The sequence below is a fragment of the Blastomyces dermatitidis genome (genome assembly GCF_000003525.1).
Source record: "Blastomyces dermatitidis ER-3 genomic scaffold supercont1.1, whole genome shotgun sequence".
Taxonomy (NCBI): Eukaryota; Fungi; Ascomycota; class Eurotiomycetes; order Onygenales; family Ajellomycetaceae; genus Blastomyces; species Blastomyces dermatitidis.
Genome location: NW_025544774.1, coordinates 10173012 through 10187786, shown reverse-complemented (window position 1 = coordinate 10187786; position 14775 = coordinate 10173012). Strand labels below are relative to the sequence as shown.

The 14775-nt window shown below is 30.5% G+C and overlaps 1 pseudogene across 1 annotated transcript; it reads right to left on the bottom strand.

Moving 5' to 3' along the window:
* Window positions 1-12562: 12562 nt before the first annotated feature.
* On the bottom strand, window positions 12563-12651 carry BDCG_16346 (annotated as a pseudogene). The gene has a single exon. The product of its transcript is annotated as a tRNA-OTHER (tRNA).
* Window positions 12652-14775: the final 2124 nt, after the last annotated feature.

Genomic DNA, 14775 nt, shown 5'->3' with positions numbered 1-14775 from the left:
GTGATATCACTTCTATACTCATATTCAGGAGTTCTCTCATATTGTTGTTAGATATGTCATTCATTGAGTGTATAATATCTGTGAAATCTTAAAGAAGTGTAATTGTATGAATATTTCATATGTCTGAAGTGTCAGAACTCTCAGGTCTTTTACTGATATTCTCTTATAAGATCTTACTCTCTTCAGAAGATCTTGTTACAGACTCAGAGTGATTGATAAGCAAGCTTCTATCTGAGAACTTAGTGTCTGCTTAACTGTTTAACTATTTCTCTATTTCTTACACATCATTACACATCCAGATATCTCAGTGAGTAATCATTTCTAATAAGAAGATAATACATAGATAATTATTTCTAATAAGAAGATGAAGAATGTTTTTCTAGTATAAGAGATCTACAATGAATAGATCAGTATAATATATAGATCTTATATAACAAAGAGAAAAATGTTAGAGAAGGAAAAGAAAGAGCAAGTGTGAGAATCAGCAATCAAAGTGAATATTTATACATGTATATGATCATGTATACAGTGCAGCTTCAGGGCGGAAGAATCTATACATGTTCATAATAGCTGAGAATCAGCAATCAAGAATGGCTGAGAATCAGAGCATATATATTCAAGAATGAAGCAGTTGAAATCTGTGAAGTGTAACAGAATAGTCTATATGATTGATCGGGCGCAGCCTGCCACACTGAGATTTCCTTGATAAAATTGTATCTGTATATCTTGATAACATTCTCATCTTCACTGATGAGTTCAGAAAAGAACATCAAGAATATGTATAACGAGTATTATAATAATTATTAGAAGCAGAACTATCAATAGATATTAATATGTGTGATTTCAAAGCTAAGAGTACAAAATATTCAGATTTTATTATAGAAGCTAGCAAGAAGATTCAAATGAATTCTGAGAAAGTCTCTGCCATTCTTGAATGAGAAGCTTCATATACTGTGAAAGATGTATAAAGCTTTATCAGATTTGCTAACTTCTATCAGTGATTTATATAAAACTTCTCAGATATCATGAGATCACTTATAGAACTCACTCAGAACAACTTAGTATTTCAATGATCAGTGAACACTGATGCTACATTTATATTGATAAAGAAGATATTCTTAATATATCTCTACTAATAATATTTGACTCTGACTGTGAAACAGTTATTGTAGCTGACTTCTCTGACTATATTACAGAGAAAGCTATATTACAATATAATAATAAAGATATCTTATAATCATACATCTTCATATCTAAGAAGTTGAGTCTTATTAAATACAACTATGAGATCTATAATAAGAAACTTCTCATAATAGTACACTGTCTAGAAGAATAAGACTCTGAGCTTTGAAGTGTCTTTAAGTTTGAGATAATCACAGATTATAAGAATCTCAAATACTTCACTATCACTTATAAGCTTACTGAATAACAGATGCAATGATCTGAGCTATTAAGTCATTTTCATTTTATAATACACTATCACTCTGACAGTCAAAACTTGATGACAGATGCTCTCTTATAACAAGATTAAGATATATCATTCAATTTAACAGATATTTACTGAATAAACTGAGAGCATAAGCTCTTAAATCTGAAGATATTAGTTCATCAAGATGAAATAACTGATGACATAATATATACTTCTTCAATTAGAACTGTTATAGATATCTCAACTTCTTCTGAATCTACACTAAATGAAATATAATATATAACAGTCTGAACTGACAAACTTCTTCAAGTACTCACTGAAGCAGTATATCAAGAAGTATCTCAATGTTTCTCAGAACTGCATATAAGAATTAACATCTCAGAGTACTTAATTAATAACAATAACACTCTGTAATTTCATAAACAATACTGAGTCTCTTACTTCAAACTCTTACACATCTGAATAATGCAAGAGATGTATGATTTATATATGACTGATTATTCAGGTTATAAACAACTGTACTGAATAATCTGTCAAGAATTCTACTGACTAAAGATATTAAACAGTATTAGATGCTTTGTCTGAAACTGCAACTATTGTTTCTCTATCATCTTATAAAAGAACTATAGAAAAGACCTCTGAAATCACTCAATATCTCTGATAGAATCTGATAAGATATAATAATTAACTTCACTATTAATCTCTCTGAGAGTAAGAGTTGTAGAAACATTCTAATTGTCATGAACTGATTGAGTAAAGATGTAATATTGAAATCTTGTAATAAGATCAATACTGAATAAGTCACTGAAGCTTTTCTACAGATCTCATTCTATTAAGTATATAAATTATCAAGATCTATAATATTAGATTAAGACTATCAATTCATGAGTACTCTCTGAACAAGAATCTGTCAAGTTCTCAAGATTATATACTGTTTATAACCTGTCTATTACTCTGAGACTGATAATGCATCAAAATACACAATTCAGACTGTAAAGAATTATCTTTATAAGGTCTGTAATGATCTAAAAGATGATTGATATTGTAACGTGACGGAACTGAAGCGGTAGCTAGTCAGCGGCGTTACATAGAGGTAGTTGTTTAAGAAGCTGTATGAGTGAGCTTGACTATCTTGCTTGAATAGTGAGCTCATAGACTACAGAGTTATTGTAAGAATATCACAGATATGATACTTAGTATACTAAGAAGATTGTATGAGAAACATAGTAACTCTTGTATATATTTCAGTAGAAGAAAAATGAATCACTGACTTCTTTAATAAGAAGCCAGTATCTAGCTATTCTATATAGACAATGAGTGAATATTCTTCTCTCATTTCACAAGTGAGAATAGCCAGAGTGATACCTCAGCAGTGTCTTACTATCAAGAAAGAGTAATCTGCTGATCTTGTATAGAAGTGAGATTCTCATATTCATCAATCAGATCTTTCTATGATATATCTGAATAATGCTATAGAGTGATTGAAAATTCGTTTAAACAGTCTGTGAGATGAATAAAATCATCTGCATGAAAGTGATGAGCTGTATAAAACTGTAGCATAGTCTTGATACAGTCAGAGATATGACAATATTCTTCTCTTTAAGATCATAGTCTCAATGCTCTTAAGATTATCAGATTAGAAATTCTCTTTGTTATATAGTAACAGTTATCAACTAATTTGACAGTGTGTATACTATATATGATATAAAGAAATAGATGAGTTTTTCTACTGACTGTGTAGATCTTTCTTTTCTCATCTTCATTTAAATCAAACATGTAATAAGTGAGTTCCTTATATCTTGATTTGAAATGTGAAAAATGTAGTTAACAGTGACTTACAGATCTCTCATTATATTTCATTCTATACATGAAATTCTCTGCAAAAGTAATGTGTTTTAGAGACAAAGCTAATAGTAGTGATAGGATTTTTTGAAAAGATCTTTCTTCTCTATAAAACATTTTTCTCTCTCTCTCTCTCATCTGCAATAGTGAGTGCATGAGAGCATTATTCTTGAGAGATAATAAGAGACTTATTCTGATATTTTCTAGTGAGTAATAAACATCTTCATGATGCAGCTGCAGTCTCTGTCACTGTTAAGAAAGTCAGATTGAAGATGAAGATCACAGTGTCAATGAGCTGTGAAAGCACTGCTTTTATTGTCACATCTTCTTCTTCTTCTACATCTCTTGCAGTCATGATGATAGTAGCTATGTCTTGCAGTGAAGTGTCATCTCTTCTGTCAGCTGGTTTGTCTGTGTCTGGTCTGTTCCCTGCTCTTCTCATCACTGTTATAACACTGCCTCTTCTCTCAATTAACACAGTGATATATAATCTCATGTGATCATTCAGAGAGAACTCTGAAGAGAGCTTGATTCTGAGAACAGTGACTCTGAGAAGTCTAATCTGTAGTTTCTCTTCTATGACTCACTTAAGTCTTACTCAGAATGCTACTGAGTTGAGTTCACAGAGTTCTGCAGTTTCTTTGTCTTCTCTCTGTGAGAAGGCTTCAGTACAGTCTCTGATCAGTATTACTACTTATCTACACTGCACTAAGCAGCTGAAGAAGAGAGAGATTTTATATATTTATCTCTTCTCTCACTCTCATTATTTCTATTACATCTGTAACAATAACTTCTGTCTTTCTATAAGTATTATCTCACAGAAAGATGTCATATCAGCTCTGATAAGAAGCTCAGATACTTAAGCAGTACAGAGTGAGAGTCTCAGAGCTTCAAGTATTAATAGATTTTATCAAGACTGAGAAGATCTCTCTTACTCATCTACAAAAGAAGATGAAAGTATGAATCTTTAAGATGCAAAAATATCTCAGAATAACTGATCTTAAGAAGAAATCAGTCAGTACTGCTGTTAAAAACACTGTAAAGATTAATCACTGATTGAAGAGAATCTCATATCAGTTGAAGTAGATAACTGAGATATTTTATAAGTTAATAAGTTGATACTTTCAGTATCTCTTATACTCTTCTGCAGCATGCTTCTCTGCAGTACTGCAGTGCTAACTTCTCAGCAGATAAAGATACTGATACTGAAGACTTTAACAGTGAAGAATAAGTTTAATGAAAATGTGATTATTAATAAGTAGATTCTGATCTCTCTTTTTACTTTTTCAGTGAGCTGCAGTCTCATTAGAATAGCAGCAGTTCACAGATTAATAATATTAATCTTTTTTATTAATTTCAAATATCTCTTTCTTTTCTTATTAATCACTTCAGGAATTTTACACTTATGTAGTCTCATTAAACTTCTAAAAAACTCTTGGAGAGAAAATAGAAGAAGAGTGCTACAGAGCTTATAAGACATCAGCTTATTATCATGAGATCATCTCTAAAAAAAATCCTTTGAGAAAAAATGAGAAGTCTTAAGCAGTATTTCTTATTCAACATCTCTGATATATAATAGAGTAATCTCTACTAGCTGTCTCATAGCTTGCAATCTCTTTCTCAGTGTTTTTCAAATGCTCAAACAGTTCTCATGAATTCTCTGATAATGAATAATCTTCTCATTTAATAAGATATTAAAGCTTGTTATAATATGTTCACTTATTCAATATTTTCTTTATAAGATATTCAGTATCACTCTCAATCTCAATATTATTCAGCTGAGACAGCTTCACTCTGAGACATTGCTTATAGAGCTTCAAATAGAAAATGTGAAAAATAGAATGAATTGATTTTAATTCTATAAGTAATTTCAACTTATATAGCTGCTTACTTATCACTCTTATTTAGACTGGCCGCCGGGACCATGAATTTCACATTTGATTTCATTTAGTCTGGTCTCATACATTTCTTGGCGTGAATCCCGCTGGGACTGGCTATCAAAAAAACATGTAAAGTGACTATATATCAGATCTTAAAATGAAACCATGACTTGAAAAAAATGAGAAATTGGTCTCATTTGATCTCATTTAGTCTCATTCTTGACATAAAGTTACTATTTTTAGACATTTTAAGGTTTTTTTTAGACTATTTTTAATTTTTTAAAAAGTAACACTTTTTGGTAATACTCAAATGAGATTTAAAGTCATTTAAAGCAATAAAAATAATTTAAATTGAGAAGTGGAAATCATGATCTCATTTGAAAAATGTGACAAGAGTAGACAGTAAGTCTCACTGAGACAGTATGAAACTACTATCTAATGTTAAAACCATGTAATGGGATCAGTTGAATTGGTAATGAGACTATCAAAAAATCTGGTCCTGGTCTCAGACACGGTCACACGGTCAGTCTACTCTTATTACTGAGAAAGATTCTAGCTACTACTTACTGAGCTTCTTACACAGTCTCATTATCTTAATATTCTTTGCTGAAAATAGTACTTAATTCTCTATCAAGAACTTCATTGAAAGATGTTTTCAATTATAGTATTTCATCTATTACTTCTGAATATAATGAATGTTTTTCACTATCTTCTTATGAATTTTATTCAAAAGTTTCAATCTCACTTTTACTTCTAATACTGAGACATACTCTGTTCTCTGTATCTGTTTAATATTCTGACTGTCTATTTTCTTTCTTGAAATATCATCTATGACATCACTGAGTAATGAAGAATTATATTTATAACAAGTATAGAAAGAAGATATCATTAAGATTGCATTCTTTGCATTATTATATATGAATTCAGCAGTCAGAAGATGTTTAAGTCAATCATTCTGATAATATATATAGAACACTCAAAGATGGTGTTCTAGTGTCTGATTCTGATATTTAGTCTGATTATCTGTCTGTAGATGAAATGCAGTACTGAGAAGACATTTTATTATAAGATGATAGTAAAAAGTCAATCAGTATTTACTGATGATGTGGCGGGCTGCGCCCGATCAATCATATAGAATATTCCGTTACACTCCACAGATTCCACGTACGCTCCGATTCTCGGCCATTCTCCATCGCCAATCCTCGGCCGCCATGAACGCGTATGCTCCGATTCTCGGCCATTCTCGATCGCCGATCCTCGGCCGCTATGAACACGTGTATATTCTTCTGCCCTGAAGCTCCACCATGTATACCACCACATATGTGTATAAATATTCATCTCAATTGCTGATTCTCACACTTTCTCTTTCTTTTCTTCTCTAATGTTTTTATCTTTGTTATATAAGATCTATAATATTATACTGATCTATTCAGTGTAGGTCTCTTACACTAAAAAAATATTCATCATCTTCTTATTAGAAAATAATTATTCATAAATTATCTTCTTATTAGAAATAATTATTTATCAAGAGATATCTGAACATATAATGATATATAAGAAATAGAGAAACAGTTAAACAGTTAAGTGAAGACTGAGTTCTTAAATAGAAGCTTACTCATCATTCATTCTGACTCTGTAATAAGATTTTACAAGAGAATGTTAGCAAAAGACCTGAGAGTTCTGATACTCAGATATATAAGAATATAATTACATATCTGATAATTGATATAATTATGTGTAATGATAATATAAAACTCTTAAATATAAGTATAGATGTGATGTCACAGTGACTCTGAGCAATGTTGAAATTATAATAATAATAAATAACTGATATTCACATAACTCAACAACTTCAATATGAAGAGATTTAACAATTAATTCATATGATTCTAACATCTATAGAATTGAATACAAAAGTGCTGAAAGAATGCTTAGATACTTCTGTATATTTTAATACTTTCAATCTCACTCTCTACTTATCATGAAGAATGAAAATACTCATGAAACTGACTATAGATGAAGATTTCATTGATTCATTAACTAATCAAGATTAATATATCAATGAATGATTGAAGAATCACATGAAATAGAAGTTTTATCTATGAATGAAAGCATATGAATCAGCATTGCAAACACCTGACAATATTATGAAATATCTTGATATTCTGTTTCAAGACACTGTTATATAATAGAAAGTGTTAGATTAATTACAGAGTGTTTAACAGAGAAACACTTCTCTTACAACATTCATCTCTGATTTCAACATTAAGATTCTAAAAGCATATGATCAATCTTGAAAGAATTAAATGAAGATTAACATGCTTAAGAAGACATTAACTTTCAAACTCTTACAAACTCTTATAAGTGTAAATAAAGACTCAACTTATGAAGGCTTCTGCACACAGCTTCAGACATTGAATGATCATATTATCAAGCTCAAGAGTATACAGAACAGTGATAGAAGATATTACATCTCAGTCACTCATACACTTACACTGAAGAATAAGAATGATACAGATATTATGAACTGAATAGATTTAAATGTCTATATATAAGCAAGAGTTTCTGCTGTTTGAACAGACTTCTGAGTCTCTGAAATCACTTCTGAAGAAGTCACTGATCAACATTAATATGAAGTATATATTAACTGTAACTGATCAGAATACATTGCTTTCAACTGCTGATTAATCTATATGTCTTCATACTCAAGAGAAAGTTCAGTGTCTTCTTGTTTAAAGAATGAATCAGTGTCTGTTCATGTCAATCACATTATATTAGAGAAAGATTCAGAGAATAACTATAAGAATGTCTTAGTGAAACAGAGAAAAGATTAGCTTCTATTCAAATTTACAAACAGAAGCTTGAAGAGATCAGACAATAATAATTTAAAGAGAAGATAATAATAAATATAATTCTTATATCTACTGTGATTGATAATATGTATAATATGAAAGTCATGATAGACAGTGATCTATATTACTATACAATGATAAAATCTTCAGTTGTAAGATATTATAATCTTGAGTGTATTTCTTTATTTAAACTCTGACTTCTCACAGAATTTGATGATCTGAAAGATGTTTATACTTATTATATAATGAAGCTGATCATAGATATGAAAGAACATTAATGTGAAGATGTCTATATATACAAAGTTAATAATCTTGATTACAATCTTATATTAGAACTTATCTGACTATCTGAATAAGATATCTTATTGAATACTTGAAACAGAAGCTTGATATTTTCTAATAATGATAGAGTTTATGAAGATAATATTCACAAGATCATGAATCTGACACAGATCTCTGCTAACATGTATGAAATACTCTGAAAAAGAAGTCATTATCAAAATCACTGACAGAGTCACTAATAAGTTCACTGATAGTAGAATTATATATCAATTTATTCTATCAGTCTGACTGATATTAAAAAGACTCTAGAAAAGTTATTCTGTGTTATAAAAACAGATTCTTATACAAAACTTTCTCAATAATATCATAAATATCTAGATATCTTTTAATAAGATAATATTATAAATATATCTCTCTTACAAGATTCTGAAGTGAATCACAGTATTAAATTAGAGAAAAAGAATGATAAGAACTCTGAACTGTTATAGAGCTCTCTTTATAACATGTTCTGAGATAAACTTCTTCTTCTTCAAAAGATACTCAATGATCTATTGAATAAAGAAGCCCCGGTGGCCGAATGGTTAATGCGGCCACCCGGTAGCGCCTTGGCGTGAGAAACCAAGGTGTGTGGGTTCGAAACCCGCAGGGGATACATTAAATCCGGAACTTAAGCACCTCAGGTTTCTAATAAATACAGAGGTGTACAAATCACTTCAATAAAAATCACTCTATGTTCCTGAGCTGAGAAGTTATTATCGCATGTATCTAATTGTCACTCCTTTGTATTTCCTATGTTCTTGTTATCTTGATGTGGTCTCAACACCTGTATTTCCTTCTGTATAATCAACACTTGGCCTGTATTTAACATCACGCAAGGACTCATCATAAGCTCCGCTTGCATATGAGTATAATGGAAGAATAATAATAATAATAATAATATTGAATAAAGAATTCATATGTATTAGTAACTCTTTCACTGCAGTCTCTATTCTCTTTACAAAGAAATCAGGTGAAGAGCTCTGATTCTGTGTGAACTACTGAGGTCTGAACAGATTGATAAAGAAAGATTGATATTTCTTATCTCTTATCAATGAAATTCTAGCACAGATCAGATGAGCTCAATAGTTTATAAAACTAGATATTATTATAATGTTTCATAAGATTTGTATCACTGAAGAAGATGAATGACTTACAGCATTTCAAACATATTATAATCTCTTTGAATGAATAGTCACACTCTTTAAACTGATCAATGTTCTCAGTACATTTCAAAAGTATATTAACTGAGTAATCTGAGATTTTCTTAATAAGTTTATATCTTCTTATCTAGATGACATTCTCATCTTCACTGATGAATTCAGAAAAGAATATCAAGAATATGTATGAAAAGTATTACAATAACTACAAGAAGCAGAACTACTAATAGATATTGATAAGTATGATTTTAAAGTCAAGAGTATCAAGTATCTGAGTTTTATTATAGAAGCTGATAAGAGAATTTGAATGAATTCTGAGAAAGTCTCTGCTATTCTTGAATAAGAAGCTCTATATACTGTGAAGAGTGTATAAAGCTTCATTAGATTTGCTAACTTCTATTGATGATTTATACAAAACTTCTTAGATATTATGAGACTATTTACAGATATCACTAAGAAAGACTCAGTATTTCAATGATTAATGAATACTGAAGCTGCATTTATATAGATGAAGAAGATATTCATTAATATCTCTCTACTAATAGTATTTGATTCTGATTATGAGACAGTTATTAAAGCTGATTTCTCTGACTATATAATAGAAGAAGTAATATTATAATATGATGATAAAGATATTCTATAATTATATATCTTCATGTTTAAGAAACTGAGTTCTGCTGAATACAATTATAAGATCTATAATAAGAAACTTCTCACAATTGTACACTGTTTAGAAGTATAGAACTCTGAACTCTAAAGTATCTCTGAATTTAAGATAGTCACAGATTATAAGAATCTTAAATACTTCACAACTATCTATAAACTCACTGAATGACAGATACAATGATCTGAGTTCTTAAGCTGCTTTTATTTTACAATACACTACTGTTCTGATAGTCAGAACTCAATGACAGATGCTCTCTCACAATGAGAGTAAGATATATCATTCAATGTAACAGATACTCACTGAATAAACTGAGAGTATCAGCTCTTGAATCTGAAGATACTAGTTAATCAAGATAGAATAGTTCATGATACTATACATGCTTCTTCAGTTAGAACTGTTATTGATATCTTCACTTCTTCTATACTAGATGAACTGTAGTATACAGCAGCTCAGATAGATAAACTTCTTCAGACTCTTACTAAAGCAGTATGTTAAGAAGCACTCTGATTTCTCTCAGAACTATATATAAGAACTGATATCTCAGAATATTCAATTGATGATAATAACACTCTATGATTTCATGAATAATACTGAGTCTCTCACTCTGAACTCTTACACACTCAAATAATGCAAGAGATGTATAATTTATATATAACTGATCATTCAGACTGTGAATAATGGTATAGAATAATCTTCTGAGAATTCTACTGATCTGAGACATTAAATAGTATGAGATACTTTGTCTGAAACTGTAATTACTATTCTTCTGTTATCTCATAAAAGAACTGTAGAAAAGATCTATTAAAATCACTTAATATCTCTGATAGAATCTGATAAGATATAGCAATTGACTTTGCTGTTAATCTATCAAAGAGTAGAAGTTATAGAAACATTCTGATCATTGTGAATTAACTGAGCTAAGATGTAATATTAAAATCTTGTAATAAGATGAATACTGAACAAGTCACTAAAGCTTTTCTACAGAGTCTATTCTATCAGATGTATGAATTACTGAGATCTATAGTATTGAATCAGAGCTGTCAATTTGAAAGCATTCTCTGAACAAGAATCTATCAAGTTCTCAAGATTATACACTGTCTATCAACTATCTATCACTCTGAGACTAATAATACATCAGAACAGATAATTCAGACTATGAAGAATTATCTCTATAAGTTCTGTAATCACTTATAAGATGATTAATATGACCTTCTTCTACACACAGAGATCACTATCAACAGTCAAGATGTTATTTCAATAGATGTAAGTTATCTCAGCAAGCTCAGACGCTTCTCCAGATATTTATTGCTGTTTTAACACTGAATTAATGATTATGTCATGAGCTAACCTCAAATAAGCAATAAGCTAACCCAAATAGTAAAATCAGGTCATGTGAGTGATGATATCTTGCGAAGTGTCTGAGAAGAAATGGTTTCTGATTGTTAGTAACATGGGAAGGATTTACTCAGTACTCTGAGTATGAAAGAGAATTTCAACTCAACTTCATAGATTCATCATTTCTGTATCATCTTGAAACCTTAGAATAACAATGTTCTCGCGATGTATCTGATTTTTATATTCATATCTCAAGTTCTTAGAATAGAAGTATCACCTCAAAGTTGACCAGTGTGTTTTTGAACACAGGAATTTTGATCCAATTCCTCATACAAAAAAAAGCTCTTAGAAATTCTGAGATTAAAAAATATGATCATTTTCAAGAGTATACATCTATCTTAAATATAGATTTTTTTGAAATATTAAAGAAATATTTCTATTCTTCTTCTCTTTAGCTATAAGCTAAGGTGATTTTCAAATCTCAAAGATATGTGAGTATATAGTAATAGAAAGTCAAAGTTGAAGAATCTGAAAAATCCTTGTAAATCTCAGAAATCTTCATTGAAGATGGAATCATTTCTTCTCAGACCCTCTGGCGAGGATTGCTCTGAGCACATGACTTGTATCAAAAGTAGGTTAGTGTCATGCCGGATTAACTAGTTAATAATAATGCTGCAACCCGTTCAAACCGAGCCAGAGGGTCTGAGCCCACTGAGATAAGATGTAAGCTCATTCTTTCTTATATATAAATATTATATAGAAGTGTTAAATCTTCTAGAGATCATATAGTTTATACTATTATTATTATTATTATTCTTCCATTATACTCATATGCAAGCGGAGCTTATGATGAGTCCTTGCATGATGTTAAATACAGGCCAAGTGTTGGTTATACAGGAGGAAATACAGTTGTTGAGACCACGCCAAGATAACAAGAACATAGGAAATACAAAGAAGTGACAATTAAATACATGCGATAATAACTTCCCAGCCCAGGAACATAGAGCAATTTTATTGAAGCGATTTGTACACCTCTGTATTTATTAGAAACCTGAGGTGCTTGGGTTCCGGATTTAATGTATCCCCTGCGGGTTTCGAACCCACACGCCCTGGTTTCCCACGCCAAGGCGCTACCGGGTGGCCGCATTAACCATTCGGCCACCGGGGCATATAGTTTATACTGAATCTCTGCAGTCTGATTCAGATCACTGATAATATAGTAACAAAGCTCTGCAATGTCTGTGATTGAGCAGAGATCTTCATGATAACTACAAAACAAGATCAAGAAGATTAAATCAATATCTGACAAGATTCTGCAGAGCAGTATAAGATAGAAGATCTTGTATAATTAAATCTCAAGAATATATGAATCATATATTTATCTTATATACTAGACTACTGTTATATCAAGTATAAAGTGATAGAAGTTCTAGGCAGCTATAACTACTGTCTTAATACTTTATCAGAGATTTATAATGTGTTTCATACAATCTTACTTCATCATACTGTCACTGACTCATTCTCTTCTTAATTAACTTTTAACTGACAGTTATCAGACATCATAGAAGAAGATAATGAGCTTGAGTGAGAGATTGAGAATATTCTTAATAAGAGATTCTGCAGCTGCAGCTGATAATATCTTATGAAATAACTCAGCTATAATCAACTGATCTGAACTTCAAGTTCTGTATTATCTGAAACAGCAGTTCTTGACTGATAAGAACTGCTTCTGAAAAGAGAGAACTAATATAGCAAGCTGTACCTGATCAATCATATAGACTATTCTGTTACACTTCACAGATTTCATATACACTCTCATTCTCAGTCATTCTCAATCACTGATTCTCAGCTGCTATGAACATGTACACTCTGATTCTTGATCATTCTTGATTGCTGATTCTCAGCTGCTATAAACGCGCGTATATTCTTTCACCCCGAAGCTTCACTGTGTACATTACTACATACACATATAAATATCTATCTCAATCACTGATTCTCACACTTTCTCTTTCTTTCCTTCTCTAATGTTTTTATCTTTGGTATATAAGACCTATAATATTATACCGATCTATTCGGCGTAGGCCTCTTACAGATGAAGAGGAATTCTTGATCTATTATCAATGATTTCAGAGTACTGTGATCATAAATAATAATATCTAAAAACAGGTCAGTTAATTCAGAGGCTTTAATCTTTTTATAAATAGAGATATATTTAATCATCTTCATAAAACAGTTAATAATAATCAAAATTAAGTGATATTCTTTGACTCTTATCAACTTCAGCAGATCAACTATGAAATTCATTAATAGATTCTGTTATAAGCTCTTTGAAACAGGCAGTAATATTAACTTATTATATTACTTATACTGCAGAATCTTTATTCTTTAACAGATATTATAAGTCTTAACATACTCTTTAATATCTATTCAGAGCTTGTTTCAAATATATTTATATTTTAGAAGCTTCTCAGTCTTCTCTAATCTGAAGTGCTCTGTATGAGAATCATTATGATAAATTCTTAATAACTTCTGACACACTACTCTACTATAAGAGATGAAGACTGAATCATTCAGTAGTAGAAGTTTATATTCTTCTAGTTATCAGTAACTTGATTTCTTAGCAGCACTGTTTCACTCAGAATCTGTCTCTTTTAAGTTTAAATCAGATTCTTTCTTCTTCAACTTCTGAATTTGAGCTGTAGTAGAGATATTCTTCTTCTATAATTTATCAATAAATTTCAAAAGTAGTCAGATTGAAAGATTGTAGATCATTTCATTTTTTATCAATTCAATAATTGTAAGATGTAATATAAGAAGCTCATAATCTTCAGTGTCAGTTCTCTGCAGAGATCTGAGTTTTCTTTCATCTTCTATACTGAGTCACACAGCTGTCTTACTGACATCATTTTCAAGCTTCAGAGAACTCTAATTCTCTGTAATCAGCTTCTTCTGCAGTGATGACAGAGATTCTTTTATAGAATTCTTCTCTGCATTAATAATATTATAATCAGGCTATTTAAACAGTATGTTGATAGAGTTAAGCTGATCTGAACAGTATCAGATATAGAAATCATACTCTGAAAGCAGCTTTACTCATCTAACTTGATATTCTATCAAGCTCTTTGTTATCAAGAAGTAATGTAGATTTGTATAATTAGTGAGAACTTACACTGAGTACTTACTACTCTGAAGATAATATCATCAGATCTTAAAGAATTTAATAATTGCTAACATCTTCTGATTATAAGTATTATATCTTCTCTGTATAAGTAATAACTTTTTAATGAAGAAG